Source organism: Barbatula barbatula, assembly GCF_947034865.1.
Source record: "Barbatula barbatula genome assembly, chromosome: 18".
NCBI lineage: Eukaryota > Metazoa > Chordata > Actinopteri > Cypriniformes > Nemacheilidae > Barbatula > Barbatula barbatula.
The window spans coordinates 11,975,677-11,999,860 of record NC_136781.1 but is presented as its reverse complement, the minus strand read 5'-3'; the positions used below and the strand labels follow the sequence as shown (position 1 = coordinate 11,999,860).

The 24,184-nt window shown below is 39.4% G+C and overlaps 1 protein-coding gene across 2 annotated transcripts in view; it reads left to right on the top strand.

Moving 5' to 3' along the window:
* Nucleotides 1-24,184, top strand: part of tenm2a (teneurin transmembrane protein 2a) — a gene marked incomplete at its 5' end in the record, with an annotated part of 196,256 nt that overhangs the window by 33,296 nt on the left and 138,776 nt on the right. The window lies entirely within an intron of this gene.

The following is a 24,184-nucleotide window of genomic DNA, read 5'->3' as shown; positions in this document are numbered from 1 at the left end:
CAGGCAGCGCTCGGCAGAATCAGACGGGGAAGAAGTGAGATTTCATCTGATCTCAAACAATCACTGGGATTCAGAAATCGAAAGAAGCGCCTTTAAGGTGACCTTGTGAATGCAAAGCTCATTGGTTGCCATGTGGAGCTGCAAATCAGACGATTCGAAATAGCATTAGTGGTGAACATTATTACTTATAATCTGTGTTTCTTCTCGCTCTGTTAGTGATGCAGGGTGGTGCTGCTTATGGAGAAAGGGATATTGAAATAAAATACACACACACACTCTTAGAGAGCCACACGTATCTGCCCCTGATGGTCGATCAAGACCTAGAAGAACAGAGGACGAGACCCGGTCCAATCAGTGATGCTCACCGGGCCTGATTGATTTGCTCATTTCTCTGGTCTATCTCTCTTTTCGCTCTCTTTTTCTCTCTCTGGTCCTGTGGCAGTTTTTCTCAGATTGTGTCTTTGGGAAAGTGTGAGACTTTCATCCCTCCCTCATCACAAACCTTCACATTATGAACTCCATTAATCACTATTCTTTAATAGACTTTGTAACCAATTAGTTTCGGTGTTTGGTGAAAACCAGGATTTTCAGTCCATTTATCACGGGCATTGTATAATTATTAGAACAATTACCTTCTAGGCAGAACTCCTTGTTTCTATTTTCCATCAGGGGACATGAAGGGCCTGCGCCTCCCGGTCCTCAGTCCTAAATGGTTCTGCAGCGACAGCTTAATTTGTGTATTGCATTTTGATTGTAAGGTGGCAAAGGATAATAATGAGTATTTGTTTCACTTTGGGGCCTTTTAATGCATCTCATTGTGCTTTGTTTTGTAGTTGCCTTGAGGCAGCAGAACTGGAAGATGTTAAATACTGTCACCGCTGCATAGGGTGGAAATGAGACACACAACTGGCAGGCTTCAGTTCACTGAACACAAGATTGCATTTATGTACATTATGTACATAGTTCTTTACGTAGAAAATAATATAAAGTTAAAATTTATATATTATAAATAACAAATTTGTAGTTATTTATTGGAAAAAAATATGCTGAATTTCTGAAGTTGCAATGCAGCAGTTTAAATTGGGAGTGTCAGCTAACTCTGGTCATCATTATCTGCAATATGTATTGGACGGTCTATTAAAGAAACAGTTCACCCAAAAATGAAAATAGTTTTTCATTTATTCACCCTCAAGTTCCAAATCTGTTTAAATGTCTTTGTTCTGATGAACACAGAGAAAGATATTTGGAAGAATGCTTGTAACCAAACAGTTCTGGCACACCATTGACTGCCATAATAGGACATTTTTCTTTGTAAATGACTTTGTTCTGTTGAACACAAAAGTAGATATTTTGAAAAATGTAGGAAAGCAAACAGTTCTGGGTCACTTTTACTATTGGAATTTTTCCTACTATTGGAACTGTTTGTTTACAAGACTTCTTCCAAATATAGTTTTCTTTAATGATGGGAGTGGCATCTCAGGCTTCACCAGGCACTTTGAGTTTGGTGTGTAATGTCCATCTAGATTCCGAAGGAGCCCTCAGCAGTCACAATGTTAAATAATTACAGCGGTAAAGCCATCTGGCCTTCAGTAATCCCAGGTAACGGCTTCATACAGCTCCCCCTGTCATTACAACATTAGGGGTTATGCTGTATTATGGCTAGCATACCTTACATTGAGACATAATATTTTCATGGTGCGCTGTAGAACTGTTTGACTTGTGATAGTAATGGGCTTTTATTCCCAGCTTTGGCATTTAGACTTGTCAAGGAGGTATTTTTTCACACCTACTCTCAACATTCTTCCTTTTTCTTCAATATTGTTCCATCACATGCTTTTAAGATTCTTGCAGTGAAGTTGATGGCCTGGTTTCCTTTGGTTTTGCCAGAATCTCCTGGTTTGTAAATTAATGGATGTATCAGGTTGTAATTATCCCTGTGTCTCACTCTTAGAATCTATCTAAGAACCCTCTTGTTTTGTAGTTAAACATCAGAAATGCAAGTTTGAGACATGAACTATAACTCTTATGGAAGACAGGGGGAACGGTATCTCACAGCAACGTCTTAGCTATCAGATACCATTCCTCATTGAAACTAAGAGACAACAAGGTCTAAATACAAGCACACCCTCACGAGACAGCGTTTCCCCTTGAAACTGAGACACATCAAGGTCCAAATCAAAGCACATGATTAGCAGGTCTGTGCCACACTGCTCTTTGCTTATGACATGAAGTTTCCAGGTTCAAGATTTTTTTCTCAATTTAAACACAGGGAAACATTATGTGACAGTAACATTCTCAGTTGTCAGAAAACATTCCCCCATCTACTATGCACAAATTTACAAATGAAAGGCTGAGAATATCAGAACTCACTTGTTTTAGGGTTAAAAGTCAAGAGTGAAAGTTGGACACACGTATGAACTGTGACTTTTAGGGAACACAGGGGGCACAGTCCCTGACAGCATATTCAGCATACATTTATGCATTTGACAGATACTTTTATCCAAAGCGACTTACATTGCATTATCCTCAAACCCATGATATTGGGGTTTGCTAGCAAAATCTCTCATTTTGGGGTTAACAGTCAGCAGGGGGGACGGTATCTGACAGCAAGTTATCAGGTTTCAAAGACCCTTCCCTCTTGAAACTGAGAGACAGCAAGGTATTTTGTGGTTAAAACTCAACAGTGTAAGTTATAAGGGTGACCAACATATATTTTCATAGATTATATGCATACATTTTTATGTGAAAGATGCACAGGTACTGTACATTACATATATCATATTATTGCCTCCTTAAGATTTACTCATTTTCATAAGTTTGTTTAAAAGCATCTGCCAAATGCCTACATGTTAATTCTCACTATGTCTCCTTGCTCTATTCAGTGTCTTTATGCTTCTTGAACTGCCTGTACTACAAAATGGATTGGAATAGGGCAGTAGAATGTGAAATATCACAAACCTATTGTAAGGGTTAGGGAAACAGGCCTTGTGCAAATTTGGCCAACAGGTGTATCCGGTTCTACTCGCCCGGCTCTGTGCAAGCCTTGAATCAGCGTCGGTCCAAATGGACCTGCTCTAGCGAGGAGGTGAAAGACCGCAGTCTCTAGCGCCTGTCGCGTCTCTGTTGGTCGGGGAGTGAGGTGTACACACTGCACAGCTCTTCACTAGCTGGCCTCCGTTACACTCACCCCCCTAAACCTCACTCCCCTTTGGGTCACGTCACCAATGTAACCAGTTCTACTCGCCAGCTCTGCGCGGGCCTCGAACCTGCGTCGGTCCGGATGGGAGACGGGCACTCTGCAGCTAAAGACTGCAGTCTCTAGAGTTTGTCGATGGAGTATATTTCTGGTTGTGGTGATAGATGGTATATATTAATGTTTACCTCCCCCTCTGGCACAACAATTATTTGTTCCTCTCGAAGCTAAGCTAAGCAGTTGTTTTTCAAGTTTTTTAATATGCAGTTTTAGAAGGCAGTAAGGATTCTGGAATTGTCTACGAAAGATCCCATTTTGAATTGATCTAATATACCGAATTTACCTCAGCCTTCTCGAATTTTGTACCTCAGATGGCTGGTTTGCCAGATCAGGTAAGCAAGTCCTGGGACATTAGCTTCCAGACGCACGCAGAAGATACATGGCTAGATTATTATTCTGTCCTTGTCTCCTGGAAGATGTTTCCTCTCAGCCCTTAGGCATGATGGGATGCCCACCCCGGTGAGCTGAAGGCCAGCCTCCGTCGGCTCAGTACGGCCCCCAGCAGGGCTTGGCGGGTGGGTATAACTGCATCAGTGTGACGCTCAGGGATACAGGCAGGATGGCAGATGTGCCTATTAGTACAGTGAGTACTCCCAGCGGCTTTTCTGACAATCTCCAAGATAGCCGTTGCCCTCTTCGTCTAAGGGTGACCAAAGTTGCACCAGCCTCCTGTTGATTTCCAGGAAAGTTCACTGAGAACTTTAGGCTTTAGCTTCTGCTAAAACTGCCTTTGTTCATTAAAAACTCTCAAAAATATAATCCTTTATTTACCCGTCATACAGCAAAGTGCAATCCTGCTTAGCCTGTTTGTATGTGTGTGTGTTTGCATGTTTCTATGCTTCTCACAGATGGATTGCTTGTAGCAAAGGTTGGCTCAAGCTTAAGATTTTATCCCTTTTAAAACCGTAACGTCTTTCTGCTTTGCTCCCAAATCCTATCAGTATTCATCCAAGCTGCCACGGTACCCTTTCACACCCAGGGCACCGTATCCCGGTGGGCTCTCATTGGAGCCCCCTGCTGGCCATATACTCTCACTGCAGGATAGGGAGGGGGCCCCCTCGTGCCTCCCGTCGGTGTTCTAATCCGGATTGATCTGCACGGCACGCGGCTTCATCGATCGAGCCTCTCCAGGCTCTTACAGAGGCCCTGCGGTCTGAGTCTGCGCTGCATCCTGTTGGCAAGCCTGCGCCTGTGCGTGTTTGTTTGTGTCATTATATGTGTCGAGGCATCCTCAAATTGTTGGAATTCCATTAATTATTCTCTGCACCAAGTCCTGGCATAGATTTACCCCTGATCTCTCTCACCTGTGGTTATCCATAGGGTCTCATTTCTCCATGGGTTTAGCTTTGGTTCATCTAAACCCACCATGACCGGTCAATAAGCTAATCGTTACCTAATTGGATTAAGTGATCTTTGTGACTTAGAGAGGGTATGAAAAAAATTGTTTCTCTTTGATTAAAGAAGGGATTGTGTGTTCATAGGCGGTGAACGTTTTTATTTCCATGTTTGCAGAGATGAAAGCAATAAAGACCTGTATTTGACTTTATTAAATCTTTAATAGTGTCATGCAATGAAAAAATTACGAAGAGATTCAGATTTTAGTGACACAAAACCGAGGGGTGTTGCTGCTCAAGGGACAGACGATGTTTGGAAACGGATGAGCCAATCATAGGTAACCTCTCCAAAACCTCTGCAGACAGTTCCCATGGCAATAGGGCACCTGATGGTTGCAGTTCCTCAGGAAATAGTGTAGAACTTCTGATTTGACACGTTCCCTTGGTGACACTTGCATCTTTAGAGAAAAATGCATCAACGCTAGAATAATTGGCAGCTGAAGCATTGCGAGGAATGTGGCCAAAACTTGTAAAAAATTTGAAGAAAAGCACTTATCAATGACTGTGATGTTGCAGCACAGGCGAAACATTTGATTTCACAACAAAATCTGACATTGAAAATATTGCTTAGATAAGTTGTGTTTTCGCTCGCTCTTTAGAATGCCACAGCGCAGATTTCACCCTGACTGACACAGTAAGAGCAGCTTTGGAAGACCAGACTGTAGGAGAATAAATTCAGGTTGAAGTTACATAGAACTGTGAGTCCACGAATCCATTTTAATTCTCACTTCCAAACTGGATCTTGTCTTATCCCTGAAGGTGATTTACAGCGCAAGAAACATCCGCAATTTAATATGCTTCATTTGCATATGGAAACAGATGCAAGTCGATATGTATCGACATCAAATTTGAATGCACAATTGATTAAAATTACAATGTCCAATAGAACAAATGCAAGTGAGGGTGCGGATATTCTCATTAAAATAGCCTTTGCTTCAATCGTTATACCCTTTAATGGCCGTGATTTGCGTTGCAAAAAGTTGCATAATGACAGGATATAAATATATAAATGCACGTTAACGCCTTTGTTGTTCAATTTACAAGAAGCCATGTTTTGCTGAGGGTGCTAAACACTACAGAAATACAACAGATGATGGATCTAAAACAAGTGAGAACAGTGTATGCAGAACAGAATGATACGGATATTTGCAACAGTGCATTCTATAAACACTCCAACACTGTCTGATCTTTTTCATCTTCACACTTCTTTATAATTTGCAGTTTTGTACAAAATGTGAATGTGCAGTCCTCTCCTGCATTTCATCTGTGCTGTCCCACTGGTCAACTCTGATAGAGTTTGGATGTTTTAAACCAGCTTCCCTACAGGCCCAGACACCACACACCCTATGTGTTCTACTTCCTTCCTCCCTTCGTCTTCGTCTTTTAGCATGGCAAGATATAGCTACAAAAGTTTGTTATGATTGTTTCAGAAATGGTTCAGCCTCGAGAGGTGGCAACTTTGTGATTTTGCTGCTGGCGTAAGTTGTCTTTCTGACTGATCAGGGATTATCTCTCTATTTTTCTTCCTCTCCAGCGTCCCTCATTCCCACTCCATTCCAAAACGTAGTTGCTGTGCTGCCTACTGTAGACATAGGCTCCTGCCTTCTGTGCATCACAAAACTTGTTAGATCTCTCTACGCGTATTGCAAGTATTTATTAATTTATGTGTGTTTAATGCATTGTTTTATTGTTGTAATATAAAAATAATATAATAAACAAGCATTCATATTTATAATTCACATTCATTACTGTAAAAAATTGGAAGAAATAGGTGTCATTGGAAGCAGCATAGGTAATCAAGATGCATTTAAAACAGTTTTCACGCCGGGAATGCATCTATGAGGCCACAGGGCAAATCTTCAACGTTGTCTTTAAGTGTCAGTTAAACTATTGTTCTGGCAACCACAATTCAATCAATTCCAATCCAGGATCAATTGCACATTCCACAGCTCCATCTTGCCAATCCATGAGGCTCGGCTTCCCGTTGGCTCCTTTCTCCGTTCACAATCAATAGGTCGCTCATCTCAACCCTATCCCAAATGAACGGGATTGCCTGTTCACCTACACGGTTCCGTAGCTCTGCTGACCTCTCTGTTTTCACAAAGGTGCGCCATGTTGCTTTCTCTCTAATTTAGGCCTTGATCCTATTCAACTATTGAAGTGTTTTTAAACTGTTAAAGGTTTTCCCACCTCTGAGTTTAAAGACAAGAGGAATAACCTTAATCAGCATTGTAAAGTGTACATATAAAAGTCTTTTGGAAACACTTTACAGTGTGTTGCAGCATTGTGTTCTGTCATATCATTGTTTACAAAGCAAACATTGTTTTAGAAATTAGTCTACAAATGTAACAATTTATTCAGCTTGAGCTTTCTTATGTATGGGTTCAATTTAAACGAATAGTTCTCTCAAAAATGAAAATTATTATTAAAGATTTTTATGAGCATGTGCAGGAAAGATGTAAATGAAACTCAGCAATTCATTAACATCGAGCCGTAGCCTAAATCCTTACCTTACCTAAACTATGCAGATCTCATTTTCCTGAATTCCTACAGTGTTTCCCTCGCATACATCAGCCTTTCCAGTCAATGAGGTGTTTCTTTCATTCTCGTTCTAGATGATCCCGTCATTACACACCTCCAACCAACAATCAATGGTTGACTCCAAAGCCCTTGGCTCTGGTTGACCACCTCCACCTCGTTGCCAAATCAATGGATTAGTCCATTCACCTTATATCTAATCAATGAGTCATTCGGCTTTACATTAGAGAGGAATAGCCATCACAGAGGCATCCTTTGAACACTCCAGACTATATGATAATCACTTCTAATGCACAGTTAATGAAACACTCCCGTGAACCAGATCTTCCTATATTCGCTTCCACTGCCATTGCTTCCTACACGTAGGATGGGCTGCAGGCCTTTTCTCTAATGCAAGTAAAGCTTGTGAAGCTTCCAGATGATGAAAGGTGGAAATAAAAGGGACAATTCTTTGTGACCACAGTCAAAGGCAAGTGAAACGGATTTGTGTCTCCATGGTAACAGTAGAAGCTTGGTTCCTGTCACATGACATGGATAATTTGGAGGTGGTGAGACGCAAGTTATCTGTCTCGAGTCCCATCACCCTCTGCTCTCGCTCTTACACCCTCTCACACCGTCATCAGGCCAAAACCACTACCAATGGTGTTTAGATGACAACACATGAAGAGGTTGGTCATCATGTGCTCTGTGTGTTTAAGTGGGTGTGTTTGCATACTCAAGTCACCCTACAGTATGTGTGTAAGTGTTTTGAGGACAGCAGCACAATATGGACGCAGGCGTGAGAGACGGGGCTGTGGATTGATGTGATGAGTGTACTGTAGTTGCAGAAGGGTTTTGCAGGCTTTAGGGTCCATTTGCTGCAGGGTTGTTGAACAGCTGAGCAAGATCTATGCAAGGCTGAAGTACTGCTAACCTCCGGGCAGCCATATTTAGCTTGACACAAATAGAAATTGGACTGCAAGAGACAAGGGTACAGTCCATTTGATGTGTAGTTTTAGAGTTTTTAAAGGCATAGTCTACCCAAAAATGAAATTCTGTCATGAATTACTCCCCCGCAAGTTGTTCCAAACCTGTATGAATTTCTGACTACAATAGTAAAAAAAATTTAAATGGTAGTCAAAGGTGTCCTAGAACGGTTTGCTTTATTGCATTTTTCAAAATATCTCAATCTGTGTTCAACAGAACTAAACAAACAATACAATAATATTTCCTACTATCATGGTAGTCAATGATTTTTCCAAATAGCTTTTTGGTTTTTAACAGAACAAAGAAATGTATACAGGTTTGGAACAACTTGAGAGCGATGAAATGTCGTTTCAAATGTATGACTTTTTTTGTAAAATGTCAATTATATTTTGAAAAATGAAGGTAAACAAACAACTTAGAGGCCGTTGTTTTTACCTCCTTGTTTCTCCTGCAGCTTCTTTTTAGCATCTTTAAATGCATCCATATCACGTCATTCTCCTTTGACCAGGCCTAGCCTTTCTTTAAAATATAGACGTTTCACTTGATAAAAGTTTTAAAAGCGGCCAGAAAGGAAAGCTGATCATTGTGAGAAAACAGTGGTGTAGACATACATTGTGTTCATGTAAAAACATCACCCATGACAGGCTTTTTCATCATTATATTTACAACTGTGGGAAGAGGCTTTTACTGGGTGTGTCTTAAGGGCCGTAGATGTGTAACCTGATTCAAGTGCACTCTCCTTTAAACCCACAAGTGACAAGATTTAGGTTTCTGATATAAGAGACGCCACTGTAATAGACAAATCTGTTTGACTTTTTCAGACTTGTCTGTCTTACTATTATTCAACTTTTTGTTGCATTTCCAATGCGCATTTTTCTTTTGTTACTGTGAATTTTGAACCATTACTCATTTTTTAGGTGTTTTTCTTCCTTGTTTTTCTATGTCTTTATTTTTAACTAATCAAATGCTGTGAAATCCACCCTCTCTACTCGTTTTCCAAAAAACAGAGGTGTCATCATTTTCTTACTCTCGTGTCATTCCATATCCATATCACTTCCTTTCTTCTGTGGAACACAAAAAGAGGGCAGAATTCTGCTCTTCTCTGTACAATAGTATACGCTTACTAGTGATTAACCATTTACATTTAGATCGGTTACGCGCACAAACAATATGAGCAAAAATAAATTATGAAGTCTCTTTCCTTTTTGCATGCTGTGCAAACTGTTTAGCTCATCTTTATTTTGCTATTTTTACATTTTCCAAATGGTGTCAATAATATAAATAAAATTTTTAATCATTATTTGCACAAACTATCAAAGCGCTTTGGGTGGACAGTCATATTTTGATTTTATGTGTGTATAGATGACTGAAGATAAATAGGCAGTATTAGACCAAAGCAAATAAGCATCTCTATCAGAGGCACAATACTCAAAGTCATAAAGCTTTCTGAGAGGACTGCTCCGCCCTCACACTGTTTTTGGTTTCTGACTTTTAGTTCTGCCCACCCACCCTCACTGAGACAGCACCATGAAAGCTCACAAAGCCCTTTATGAGTACACAGAGAGAGGCTGGATTGTCTTTTATTCTCTTTGTCATTTCGTTCCCTGTGCTGGGATGAGATGAGAAGGAGCAGAAATGATAGAAGTGCTTGATTTTTGTGTGTGTGTGTTTTGATACAGAAGATTGGATTTGGCAAAACCATCACACAAAGACCCTTAACACACACTGACCTTTAGCACACACTGACTCTTATCGCATACTGACCCCTACCACATGCAGAATCTTATCGGGCAAAGACCCCTGCTTCTCTGACAGACGGCACAACCTCAGACAGCGTTTAAGGAATCTACATGCCAAATATTAGCCCTCTGGTGTGACGCTTAGATATGCGCAGGCTTATATTGTACCAACATGTAATTTTTTTTCGAAAATATTGTGTCTGCAGTGACATTTTTTTTTGTCCAATCAATTTATTTTTACAGAACGTCGTTCTCCATGTATACCGACGCTGTGAATTAAAACAACATTCATGATCATTGAGTATTTTTAATACGATAAGATTTCAATCTTTTCAAAACCCATGCTAAAGCCTGTTTTTTGTGATTCACTGTTTTTACAAATACAGTAAACATCTTACATAATGATTGGTTTGACATATTAAATATAGATAGAGCAAGGCCAAGTCAAAGATTGAAATCAATGCTTAAGGAGCCAACTTTATGTTTTTTATTTATTTATTGTGCAAAATAATAAAAAATAATGTCTAAAAAAAATATACGTCTCTGTATTTAAAATCATAATGTCAGGATTGTAAATGAAAATTGAATACTTTATCTCCAAATCTATCATAGCCTATAATCTTAAATGTAGGCATATAGCGATACACACATGTACCTTATTATTTGTCATTTTATAGCTTCAACTTAATCTCATAGTTGCCATTTAAGACTATAGCATGCATTTCACAGACAGGGTCACATATTCCCACTTTTGCTATTCAATCAAATCGCATTTAATAAAATTAAGCCCTTTCCTACTTTATTCACATATTCTCTGAAGCCTCAGATTATGACCAATACCATAGCAACGTTGTCTTTAAGTCTTTATACAGCAGCGGCCTGTTGATCAGCTTCTAGAGAAATTCGATTTAATTTGTACTTCTGTTCGTCGATGTGGAATACCAATAGATTTGGATGTCCATTTGCAACCGCTGGCGATGAATGTGAATGATCAGGTCGTCTGCCGTATTGGAAAGGTCAAGATCTAAAGCTGAAGATAAACATTCACATGCATTAACAAATATATCGACGCTCGTGAAAACTATAAAACGGGCCCCTGCTGACAAGAAGCGGTTGTATTGGGAGTAAAATAAGATTGGTGTTAGAGACAGTGATGACATTTGAACAATTTAGCCTTTTATCAACAGTGCAAAGGGTCTGTTCTTTAAAGTGATGATGATTATATGTAAAGAAAAGATCCACTCCGTGTTCCCTCTTTTCCCTGCACTGTGATTATCTAGCTCTGCTCTTTGTTTGCCTTTCATTAATATACAAATTCATTGTTTAATTAATGAAATTGGTTTGTACAGATGACTCACTGCTCTATAAGAGAAAAAGAGGAGAGGAAAAGCTAGATATCCACACATACACAAAGAGATGTAATTGCTAATAAGCGTGCTTGACTCCGTGAGTTAAGCACTTGTGGAGTGCCTGTCTGTGTGTAGGCTACGACTGCTGCGTGCTTTTCGAGTGTGAGCATCCTTATACGCAACATCCCACTCTGGCTTCCACCGCATACGATGATGTTGTGTTCTTGTGTGTGTGTGTGTGTGTGTGTGTGTAATAAGGGGTTATCTCTCAGTAGAGAAGCCCTCATCAATCATGCTGTATTAGTCTATGGTAAAGAGCTGCATGCTGATTGGTCAGGAAGCTCTGCTAATAGGCTTGTGTGTTGCATTAGTGCTGCTGCGGAGAGGGGGGTCCACGATTTGCCATACCGAGATGATTGATAGAGCAGACCATGTGCGTGTGCTTTTGTGTGTGTATGTGTGTAGAGGCTGGAGCAAGGGTGTAATGGTGGGTTGAAGGGACATATTAGGAAATGCGAAGTTTAATGATCCCGTCTGCAGCGCCGTCACTGAGCCAGCTGCATGTCTGCGAGATCTAAAAGAGACATTTCCCTGAGGGAATCTCCTCAGATGAACACACACACCACCAGCAATGCTGCCTCCGTGCTGGTGCTGCCAGTTTCTTGTCGGGATATGGAGACACGTGACGTGAGTTCTCAATTGACTGCTGCGTGTACGTGTGACTTTGCAGTTTCCATAACATCCTCACTGACAGATACATAATGTAGTAGAGATGAAACGTATCTCCCAAGCTTTCCTACGATGGGAATTCAGCTACATGAATTGCGAAACGGATTCGTCACTTCGGGCTGAATTCTGCGCAAAAACCTGCGATCCAGTGCTAGCTGTGTTTAAATAATGGTGTATACTCTTATTCTTTAATAAATTACTTATCTGTGCATTTGATTTTGTTTTTATAATGTGCCCTCAAAGAAACCTCTCTTCACTTCCTGTCATGAGGAATGGCGCGAGGGCGGAGACTGACTGAGTCATTCTCGTTCAGTTCAACACACAACATCCTTCTATAAAAACGAGTCATTATAGACTCTGCCTTTATTACAAAACTCGCTACAGTTTTATTCAAAAAAGAGTTGTTGTAGTACACTTTCAATTGATCATGTCAGCAGTAATTCATCAAATGTTACGGAAGAGCATTATGTAGCTGGGTGTATATTCAGGGCACAGTGTTTCAAGCACGCTTTCTGCATTTCAAAGAGCAGATTTAGATTTATGTCTCAAAGTAGTGGAGTGATGCTGTACAGCCAGCAAAGTATGGCAGTATGTTCTTGACCGGCCTGCAAGAACTACAATTACAAAGCAGGGTTTTGTGGGCGTTTTCACGGTTATTTGGTTTGCATAATTCGCTAAGCGAATCGAGCGCTAAAACAGTGCAGACAGCGAGCACAATTCATTCGTTGTGAATTCCCTCCTGTGTGTTTAAGGGCTTTTCTTTCCAGAAAGCTTTTCGGCAAGGCTGCACGAACCCATTAAACCGAAGGCGTACTATCAGATCAATCCGGCAGAGACCGGTCGTTCTGGCGGAGGAATAGGGTGCTTAACCTGACATCCACAGCTACTCTTCATTAGAGTACCACAGTAATCATTAAGTTTCCTGAGAGTAAGAGACAAGTTTATCGTGTTTCTGTAAACAGTCTAAGAAGTGTATCTTAGTGTGTCTGGTATGAACCTGATACTTCACTTTAAGCGTGTGGAAACATCCACACGCTTAAAAATGCTGGTTTATTTTCGAGCCTGTGTTGAGTCAAAAAGGGACAAACCCGACATGTTGGGTTGTAAATTTACCTATGCTGGGTTGTTTCAGCCCAAAATGCTGGTTTGTTTTAGGGCTGTGCATTTATTTGTAATGGATTTTCTATTTCAATTTTGGCTTTCAACCAATCCATTTATTGCACTGCATTCCATTTTGAAAAGATTGCCTCAATTATTTGTTTATATTTATTTGAATGCATGCAGTCATATTTTCTTTCAACCATGTTATACACTATTATTTGTTAAATTAAATACAATATTTATTTAATTTGTTTCCAAAGTCAGATGTACGAGTGCTTGTGTTAAATAATTGTGATCTCAACACTGGGCAAAATAATCTTGATTATATTGTTTGTCAGAATCGAGCGGACCTTGGTTGCTATTATCCAACTTTTTTTGTTTAATTAACTCAAGTTAGTCCCGTTTTGACCTAACGCTGGGATGAAAACAACCCAGCATTTTAAGAGATATTTAACCTTTTTAATCTTTACTTAAAACATTCAAAGAAAGTGTGTCAGTTACAGTAAACCCTTTTTCTCAAACCATATCTACATTAATTTACAACATGTAGTGCTTTTTTTCCAGAAAAACAATGGTCACAGCTGAAGTTTAATCCATTATTTGTGGCCACATATCTCTATTGAAATAAATCCCATAGAAACCTACACAAAAATGAAGATACTACTGGATTTTTAAGTAACCATCCTGTAATGGAAAACCATATATCCTTGAGATTTGTTGTCTTCACTCTTTATCTATAGCCTTCCAAAATATTGTAACCGATGGACAGAGTTGAAGAGCATTTGGCAACTTCAGTTTCCTCCTCTTCTTCTCATCCCTTTATGGGTAGCACACACACATACATAGAAACACAGGACGTCATAGACCAGTCTCCGAGAAGTTATGTTAAGTGCTTTGCCCAACGGAACCTCACAGTTAATCAGGTCACACAAACACGTATTAACAGACAACACAATGCCGCAGTCTTCCGATCCTCCTTAGACGATTGGCAGCGTTCTGGGATGTTGATGGAGCGCTGGCAGGCGTTCAGCAGACAGCTCAACCTCGCATCAAACACACACCCACCTATCTCTCTTTCATGCCTCCTTGCGAAAACTCTGTTTGATCTGCCTGACAAAGCGCTCGGCACACTGACACGTGTAAGAATGACAGCAATTTATAGAGAGAAAATCATCTTTATGCTGTGACACTCTCTGAACAAATATAATGAGCATGTGCAGTGTGGATCAGGGTCAGATTGTGCTGCAGGTAAACGTCTCTACCGATTTATTCTTACATGCCACGAGGATGTTTCTTCTTTGTGAGCATTGTAAATGTGCAGAGTAGAAGTATACGTGTGTTTGTAAGCGTTGTGAGAGGTTCGGATGGAAGGGGGTGGATTGAGACTGAATGGAGTTCACTCATTCTTCAGTCAGTAGCCGTTTCTGTTAGTGGTCAGATCTCTCATTGAGTGTGGGCTGGGACACCATCTGTTAGTCTTGTGTACCGCTGTGACCCTCAAAAGAGCATTTTAGCTGACAGTCAAAAAGCCTTCAAGTCTCGACGATTGTCACAAATTGTATTATAGACTGCCGTCCAGCAGCGAGGGACAGCCGTTGTTTTCATCAATCTACCGCATGTGAATGTCTGAGACTGTGTGTGTGTGTGTGTGTGTGTGTGTGTGTGTGTTTGAGGTTGGCTCACTGTACAGGTAGGCTCTTTGGGGGTCACTGGTGTAACAGACTGTTTCCTAAGCCCCCTGGCTTTCCAATCCACCTGTCCATGTGAAGTGATGAGGGTGAGACTTGCCTGCTGCACCTGAGACCCTCCTGCACGTGAGCGAGCATGAGTGCACACTCATACACACAAACACACATTACGTGCGTAAAGATGCAAATACAGGCTCTGATCCAAAACCTACTGTAGTTAGTTGTCTTCTCCTATATAGGAAGCTAACTTCTAAAACAGCATTGCAACCATAATGGAAGATTATACAGTATGTTGTATCCAAAAGTAACTTTATTACTTTTAAGTTGGGCTGTATAAATTATTGCATATAATTAAAATTAAAGTTTGTGTTTACATAATATACAGCCGCGGAAAAAATTAAGAGACCATTCCAAATTCAAATGTTTTCTGCATTATCAGATGTATTGGGGCCATTCCAGTTTAGTGTCTATCGAATTTTTTACAAAAGTCAAACCTCAGAAGTTATATAAAGTCATCCAAGTGCAATGTGAAAGACTGACATGACAAGACAAGATGACAACTGATAAAAATTGAGGTCATCACTTTTCCTAAAAACATGTACAAATATTCCTTTTTTATTGCCTAACAGAGAATATCAACTTGTTTTTATTATATATATTTTTAGGTCTGAAATATTCACAGCATCCTTCCTGTTATTTTGACCTGCTTCTCCAGTGTAATGTGTTTATAAATACAAAATTAATATTCACAGTGTACAGACATATATTTTGTAAACACAAACTTTAATTCTGGTATTAATCGATAAACAGAGATACTTTTAAGTAATACAATTACTAAAGTTAAGTACTTTTAATGATGGTAATGAAACTAATAAACTTAGTAAATGTATAGCAAAGAGACTACAAAAGAGACAACTAGTGCTGCATAACTTAATGTATACTAACTCGAAACCTCGACTCACTTTTTGGAGAAAGACAGTGCTCTGTGTTCCTGTCTAATCCAATCGAAAGGATCCAATTGTATTGTTCGTTGTTTTTTGTTGCCAGTGAAAGACCAGAGAGAGCATATGTCCTGTTTTGCTCTCATTTTCATGGTCCTTCATTGGAAATGGTTGTGGAGTGCCCTGGATTCTTGTACTCCTTTATGAGTATTGAAAGCTCTCTCTCTCATACACACACACACACGCACACACATTCTACATCGCATGCTCTATCTTAACTTTAATGTTTTAAAGAGCAGACAATATGAATTCAAGAGCTTTGTCATTCCCATCGCCATGGTAACCACTCTGAATTTTGTGGGGCCTGTGGTGTTGGTAGTGCTGTTGTCAGTCATTGGAGTGCATGAAAGGTTGTGCAGGGCCATGCTAAACAGACATCAGTCAGATCCGAGCATCTCACATGCCTGCTCATGCTTCGCTTCTCTTTTTAGACTTCTGTTTCCTCTGCTTCCATTTCCCCATCTTCTCCATCTTTACTGTAGCAGAACATATACCATGAAACAGTATGTTTATAGCGATGCAGTGTACAGTAAATGTGTTTACAGAGTAATAACATTTGTGGGAATTTGTCTACCTCTTGATTCTCTGCTACTGTAGGTGCAGAAGTTTACATGGCAGAGCATCTTGGTGACCCTGCATGGTTAGAACTATCATGAAGGTGTAGTTGAGGATCATCCATACAGTATCTTGGACTGATTCAAATGTTAAAGATGTGTTTCTACTCTAGCATAGCTAATAGGAAGGGCAAAAAGTTCGGCTTTTATGTTAAATGACATCCTTACACTGCATTTGGAGGCAGCAGAGTGCCACATAGGAGTCATCTTTACTCTGCAGTGAAAAGACACTTTTCCACTTTTGTTCTTGCATCTCTCTATCCCCCCCCCCCCCCTCTCTCTCTCTCTCTCTCTCTCTCTTGTTCTCTCTGTCTTGTTCTGTTCTGTTTTCACCTTGTCAGAGGACTGGGCTGAGATCTGATCTGTGCATATGCATTATTGATTCAGAACTCTCTCACACTGACCAGAGCTCATGCTGTCCTTTATCTGCGTCTTTCTCTCTCTTTGCTTGTTTACTCGCTCAGTCATTCTTGATTGCCAGATCCAGACAGACAGACAGTCAGTCAAACAACTTTTAATTGGAGACTGTTTTCTTTAATGAAATGTCAGCCCTCATTAAATGACACAAAAGCATTGATATAATAATATATAGTAGTATGACGTATTCTATATTAATATCCAATTTATGTTATTTTTTCTGTTCAGAATAGTTCAATTAAAAGACTTGACATTGCATTATTTGGTTTTCCTTTATCAATGTCATATCAATGATAATTATTTGTATATATATATATATATATATAATGTACATTAATACAAAATATGTTTTGATACTTTCAGTTGTGAGAGAGAGGGAGAGAGCGAGACAGAGAAAGGCAGGTCAGCTTTACTCATTCTGCATATAACACCACAGTGGTGTGTTATTGACTGTTTTATATCTGTCCGTCAGAAAGTCATCAGTCATCGCCTCAATCAGCTGCAACATGTGACACATAAATCAATGAAATCCGTATTCTATCCATCTCATAACTGACCTCCTGCCCGGTGCTGCAGGCATCACCGTAGGCCTCTCATCCTCCTCCTTCTCCTCCTTTCTACATCCATCTCTCTTCTTCTGCTTCCACATCTCTCCTTTCACAATCCCTGCTGTTCTGCTGTCTCAGACACCTGCGCAGGGGTGACAGCTCTCCCACGTAACGCACCCCAGCCTGCCCTGCCCTGTTCTTTCCTCAATAGGGTTGGAAACCCAGGACTGGTTCTTTTTTTGAACCAGTTCATTTATCACACAGTGTGTAGTCCACCTCACAAGCAACAGACTCTCGTGAGGTCATTTTTTTGTAAGGAAATGACCTTAAGTTCTCACTGTAATGATTCACTTGCTGTTTGAATCGATCAGAACAGGGGTCTTATTTATAAAACGTTGCTTAGATTTCAATCATTAAAGTGTGCGCACGCACAGAAGGAAGATTGAAACGTTTTTAGATTTATAAAACCATACGTACTCGAGAACCTGCGCATAATTCTCTTTAACAATCCCTGACAGAGGAAGGGTGTGCCTACATGTATCTCCACCCCAACTCCTCTCTGATATACCCATACATGGAGCTTACAACGCCTAATTTAACTATGCATAATATAATCTGCATATCATTTTCATATGCATATTTCCATTCACGGGACAGTGCGAATCATGTGTAAGATGGACTGCTCCACCGCCGAGACATATCCAAGCTCATCCTATGTTCTTCCTAATAGCAGAGTCTAGCCGAGTGCCGCCCATGTTTGCCCATGTAACCAAAAGAACAGGAGTGAGCCAAGGATAAGGGAAGATAAAGAGACGGAGGGCAGAGGTGAGATAAAAGAGCGACGAGGATGAGAGAGGGAGAAGAGAGGGTCTGAGAGCAGAGTGGGGAATTGTGGGAGAAGTGAGGAAGAGTGGGCTGCTATTTTTACAGCTCTCTGTAGGGAGCCCCTGTGGCATACTGCTATCCATCTTAACACCATACACACACTGAGAGAGAGAACGCAGATACTCACTGCCTGCCTCTGTTTGTGTTTGCTCCCTCTCTCTCTTCTCACCCTCTTTACTGCGTCCTGATCCCTCGCACACCACGCATGCCACAGGGTTAAAACATTTACTCTCTGCTGCACTCTCATGTTTTTTATCCTTTTTTATTTTCCCAGGGCTGAATTTATTTCCGGCTTTCTTTGTTGTATGGCATGTGAATTTTAATGTGTTTGTTGTCATTCTGTGTAGTGTCTGTTGCACTGTGTTTGTGCGACAGACATGAATGATGCAAGGTGAGCTATTACTGTTCTAAGCTAACTTTAAAGACAGTGCAGGTAGATGCTGTTTGCCATCTGGATTCAAAACGCATCTTTCTGCATTGACAGCTTTTCAAAGGTACCGTTCTAACAGAATAGTTATCTTTCAAGAAGGATATTAATAGCAAGTATGCTATTATATTGTAGTTGATATTATTCCATTTGGAGGGCACTGGAAAATAGTAAAGGGTCTTAAAGGGATAGTTCACAAAAAGCAAGCTTGTGTTATTCCAAACCTGCGTGACTTTTAAAATGTCAGAGTGGTTTAGTGTCCATACAATGGAAGTTAATGGGGGATAATGATGTTCGGTTACCAGCTTTCTTACAAAAAATCTTCATTGGTATGACGATAATGTTGAGGATGACAACATTTTAAATGAAGTCTAAACGGTGGAGCCTAAACATTCAGTCCTGACAATTATCATTAAGAGTGTATAAGCGGCAGACTCCGTGCCGCCCATCCCTCCTCCTCCCCATCCCCTCCTACCTTGCTCTTATTCTTCCCCTGTGCAGTTCTATTACTCGAGCCGGGCCTCGGGTTCGAACTCCCTTCGAGGACAGCAAGCCAATGTTTACCATTATCAAGCAAGACTGAATGTGTTATTGAATTAGTCACCTTGCGAATTACTGCTCGTAGGATTGGTTTAAACAAAAAGTGCATCACATTGGAATAGATTGGACATGAAAGCACCGTTCACATTTACTTTACAAAAGGAAGAAAACATTTTTGTCTATTTTGCGATCCCCTCTCTTTCCTTTTTATTAGAGGAATAATAAAATAGTTTGGCCGTTGCCCCTCAAGGGCTCTGACTGACCACAAGCCAAGGCCGAGTATTTGAATAAAGATTTACAAAGGCTCTCTCTGTACCTTCTGCTGTCGCTAGATGTTTCTATCCTCCTCGGCATCTACACAAACATTGTGGCTTTGGCTTTTCCTGTCAAAAGAAATTAATCTGGTCATTGCTTACGTTTATTGATCTGGCTGAGATAAGCAATGTAATCTATTCAGTTTTCCAAAGAGGCAGATTTAATGAATGATTTCAACCCATGTTTGCAGGTATGTAGGAGGCATGAGGGAAATCAGTCGCTATGTTAATGTGCTGCCCTGTTCCGGGAAGAATTCCGGGGGCGGTGCCAGGTTTCGGACGGTTAGTGTGTCGTCATTGGAATCGGTGTCTGCGTTCTCACCAGGACTGCAAGAGGGTGTTAGGGAACTGTCAAGGCCAAAGCAGAAAGCCGAAATTTATCATGTTCACCAGGAAATGGAGAGGGACGGCTTTGGTCCACTGTGGCTTTGTGAGGGAGAAGTGGGGATCTGGGAGCATGCCACGAATGTCTATCTTACCACTGCAGACTCTGCTTAGATCCCTCCGTTATCACCATCTCTGAACATACTGTGCTCCCTCTTGTCTGTCTGCTGTAGTACACTCATCCTATTAGCCCAGCTAAAACTCATCCCATTATTAGTCTGGGTCTCTCTGTCAGTCTTTCTCCTTCTTTTTCTCGCATGCTAAGTTAAATATGATCATGAATTCAGTTCACTATAACAACATAGAAATGTAACATTAAAAAAGTTATTATGTAAAAATATAAATAAAAGTATATTGCTTGGTTAAGGAAAATATGATCAGTTCAAGCTTTTTTCAATTTTTACGATTGATATAGAATCGATTAATATTCATAAAAATAAAGGAAAATACATTTATTTTTACAATATTTAAGTTTCTCATCTAGTTAAGTAAATTATGATCGTGCTATTTCAATGAAAGCAATTTTTCATATTTACAATTTCAATATCATATTCATTAAATTATGTATTGTAAATAATCATATACTATTCGCAATAATAAATACATAATAATTGAATATTAAATTTTTGTTATGTATGTTATATAAATTAATTTATTAATATTAAGTATTAATATAAATATTAATATTAAGTACGATTCTCGCTTAGTTAGGTAAATTGCTCATCTTATTTCAATTAAAACGATTTAAAAAATGTACTATTCATATATAATTCTATAATATCACATAGTACAAATAATCATACAACAATCACAATATTATATAACAATAGTAGTGTTTTATTATATAAAATATAAATATCAAATTTCATCAATGCACACAACATGTAAATCAAGATGGTGAACGATTCTCACTTTGAAAATATTTATCATTTCAAATCTGTACCTGCTCTGCCAGCTCAATTGCATGTTGTCAATAAAGCAAATGAAATAAACAGAAACGGTTCATTTTTCAATTCATCTTGTCAACTGTAAATTATTATGCTCCTCTTTTGTGGCAATTATAAACTGATGCAGAATTAACAACACAGATAATGCAGTAAATACAAACACTACATTTGTTTTGATTTGATTTAAAGGAGAAAATATGTCCTTGCGCATGTATGCGATCTGATGAGGAGCTGTTGATAGCTGACATTTCTGATTAGTGGGTTTGTTCGTACTTCAGATTTCATTATCACCCCAGCACTGACTGATGAACACAGTACTCATCACTCAGTGTTTACCACATGATGTGCTGGCACATAGGTGTAAATATGCTGGCAGTAATAGGCCTGTCTGCATGGAGATATGATGCACTTCAGCACCCATGATGACACACGCCAAGTCCCAAAGGGGAGTTATCAGAGCAGACCTACTTTATATCGCTTATTTTATGTAAGCCTTCTCTGTGAGCATATTTGACGTGTCTTTCAGTAAAGGTGTATGAACATGTGTGTGATTTATAGAACGTTAATAAGGCCATTACAGTCCCTCAAGCGTGTTGCATAAGTGTTAAAGTGACAGTCTTTTATTATTTTACAGTGTTTTTAGCAGACAGCTCTGACTCTGAAGTCAAATTGAATGAGTCATGTTCAATTGACCACATGTCTGATGAATTCTGTATCCATCCACATCACATATAGTTATGCTCGTAAACTATATTACTTGGCAGATAAATTATTGTGATAACGCAGTGTAACAATTTATTTTTATAGTTCTTATACAAGTCTGCGGTGCCAATTATTTATTATCTTTTAGTTCTTGTTTTTGTGAGTAGGCCATTGATGGTTAAAAATGAGGTTAGCATGTTAAACTTCATAAAGAAACAGTAACAATTTAAGCGAAAAAAGTAAAAAAGAACGTTTCATATTATTCTTCCTAAGAAACATAAACTAAACATTATTGTTGTATTTACAGTTACAGTATTAATTATTACATTAATGTTATAGAATAACACTGTATTTATTCAAACTTACTGGGATCAGTTTTTTAGCTAAACAGACTCAAATTAATAAAGTTAAAAAAAACTTGAAATCTTACCCTGAGATTACCTTTTTAAACAGTGTTAAAAGAGTTTCCTTCAATTCTCAGCTCCTCTTTGACTGCTTTTTCTTCATTGTTTTTTCATGTCATCTATTTCAAAAACACTTTTTTATTAATTATGAAGAGAAAAATAAATATGTTAGCACAATTAAAGTTTCCACTTTAGGGGATTTTTCATGACAGGAATGGAAATGAATGATGACAGAATTGTTATCTTAGGTAAACTATCCCCTTTAGCCATTTCAAATATAAAAGAATTTCCCCTCAAGTGACCTTAAACGTATGAATAGTAGTCTAACCAATAACCCACAATAACACACTGTCTTTCTTTGACATATTGCTTTATTAAATACCTTGGTGTATGCTTGTTTTCCGCATCAATGATGAATTCAGGGTAAACAAAAAGAGTGCTTTTAACATTGTTTTTCCTTTCGGAGCTCTGCTTCGGCTTTTCTTAGAAGGAGGTCTAAATGTTACATCTGGCAACCCTTGCATATTAAATCTATGTTTTTAAGTCAGATTTTGCACTAAGAGGAAACCTTTATGGCACTCAAGCTGTTGGCAAGGCTTTGATATAAAAAAAGGAAGTTGTCAGGCTTGTGCAGGCATGGGACTGCTGTATGAAAGTACAAGTTATCTAAAAGGAGTATGTCTAGAGATGATGAGTACATCTTTGTGTGGAGGTGATGCGCAGCAGGAGGTGGGCTCGGAGAAGTCATTTTTTATGTTGTTGAGCGGAATACGTCAATCCAGGGCTAGAGTATTTATAATCAGCTTCACAAAAATCAGAAGAGATGAATGAACCCATGAATGAATGACATGCAACAGTGTTAATACTGTAGCTTTATGATATATCAAATACATTAACAAACGATAACACAAATTATATAAGAGCGCCTTTAACCATGTCTTCTGAACCTGTCAACAAAGCTTACACATTTTACAGAACTGCAGTGAGATACTGGTGCGGATCAAATCTGGCAGGTTATTGTATTGATGGGAACCTGATCTCCGGTGGTCCCCTGTACTCCAACACACTGATTTAATCACATCTGTCTGAAAATCACTCATAGTTCCATCTCTGTAATACACTGATTATATGGAGGATACGTACACACATAGCAATATGTGACAAACGGCATGTGTGTCCATCTGTGGGTGTTTGGTCTGGAGGAGAGCAGGGGTGGTTGACAGGTCCCAGGTGGCCATGGTTGGGTCTTTAGGCCCTAGGGAGATTGGAGAGTGGCATCTTTCCATGAAATTCAGCTGTTCTTTCGCCATGCCTCAGGCCCAGCGGAGGTCTCTTTGATGGGTAGAGGCAGACACCTGCGGGCCTCGCGCCTCACAGGACCACTGATGTCTGACTCACTCAAACTGCCAAAATCGCTCACCTGACACACCTCAGACTCAACAGTGACATACACATTAATACAAATAAATTTGCATTTGGACACACAAACGGTAGTTTTGATAGATGGAGTTAGTCTGGTGCTTGCACTTCTCACTTCTCTCCCCTCATTTCTTATCTCTATCCTTGCTGTCAATGACAGCATAACAACTTCCATTTAAAATAAATTTAATTATGATTATTGTTTGATCATTGAATGTTTTAATATTCTCTTTGACTTTGGATTTATTGGTGTGCAGTCTTAAAACATATTAGCTTAATACAGTTATTTGTATATGCATGTTTTACCAAAGATTATATATACTTACAAGATGTGCCATTGGTATTACAATGAATGGGGTGGAATGCAACACTCAATATAACCGCTCTAGCGAAGAAAGTCCCGCCTTCCAGTAAAAAAATCTGGTGAATCTCTGGGGCGGAGCTTATGTGAGGCGATTGCGAGCCTGTGCGCATGCGCAGTAGCTGAAACGATTATGAAAAAGGTGATTTTTAGCGCAATTTAACCTTAGCATACCAAATTTACGGTACAGTCCCTATTAGATTTAATCATTGATCGGTAATATGCTGTTTTATTGTGATTTTTGCCATCAATTTAGAAATATCTACCTTCCACCATTCCACCAGATAGGACTGTTGACTTGCTTAAACGTATATAGCTGCCCAGAGGCATTGCAAACATGGCCGCTGAGTGGCACGACTTGCATAAACGGACTTTGGTTTTACTTGACCGTTTTTGTCTATTCACAAATAAAATGTACGTACTTATGCACATATAGGTATTGAACTTTAACGTGTGTGTCTTGT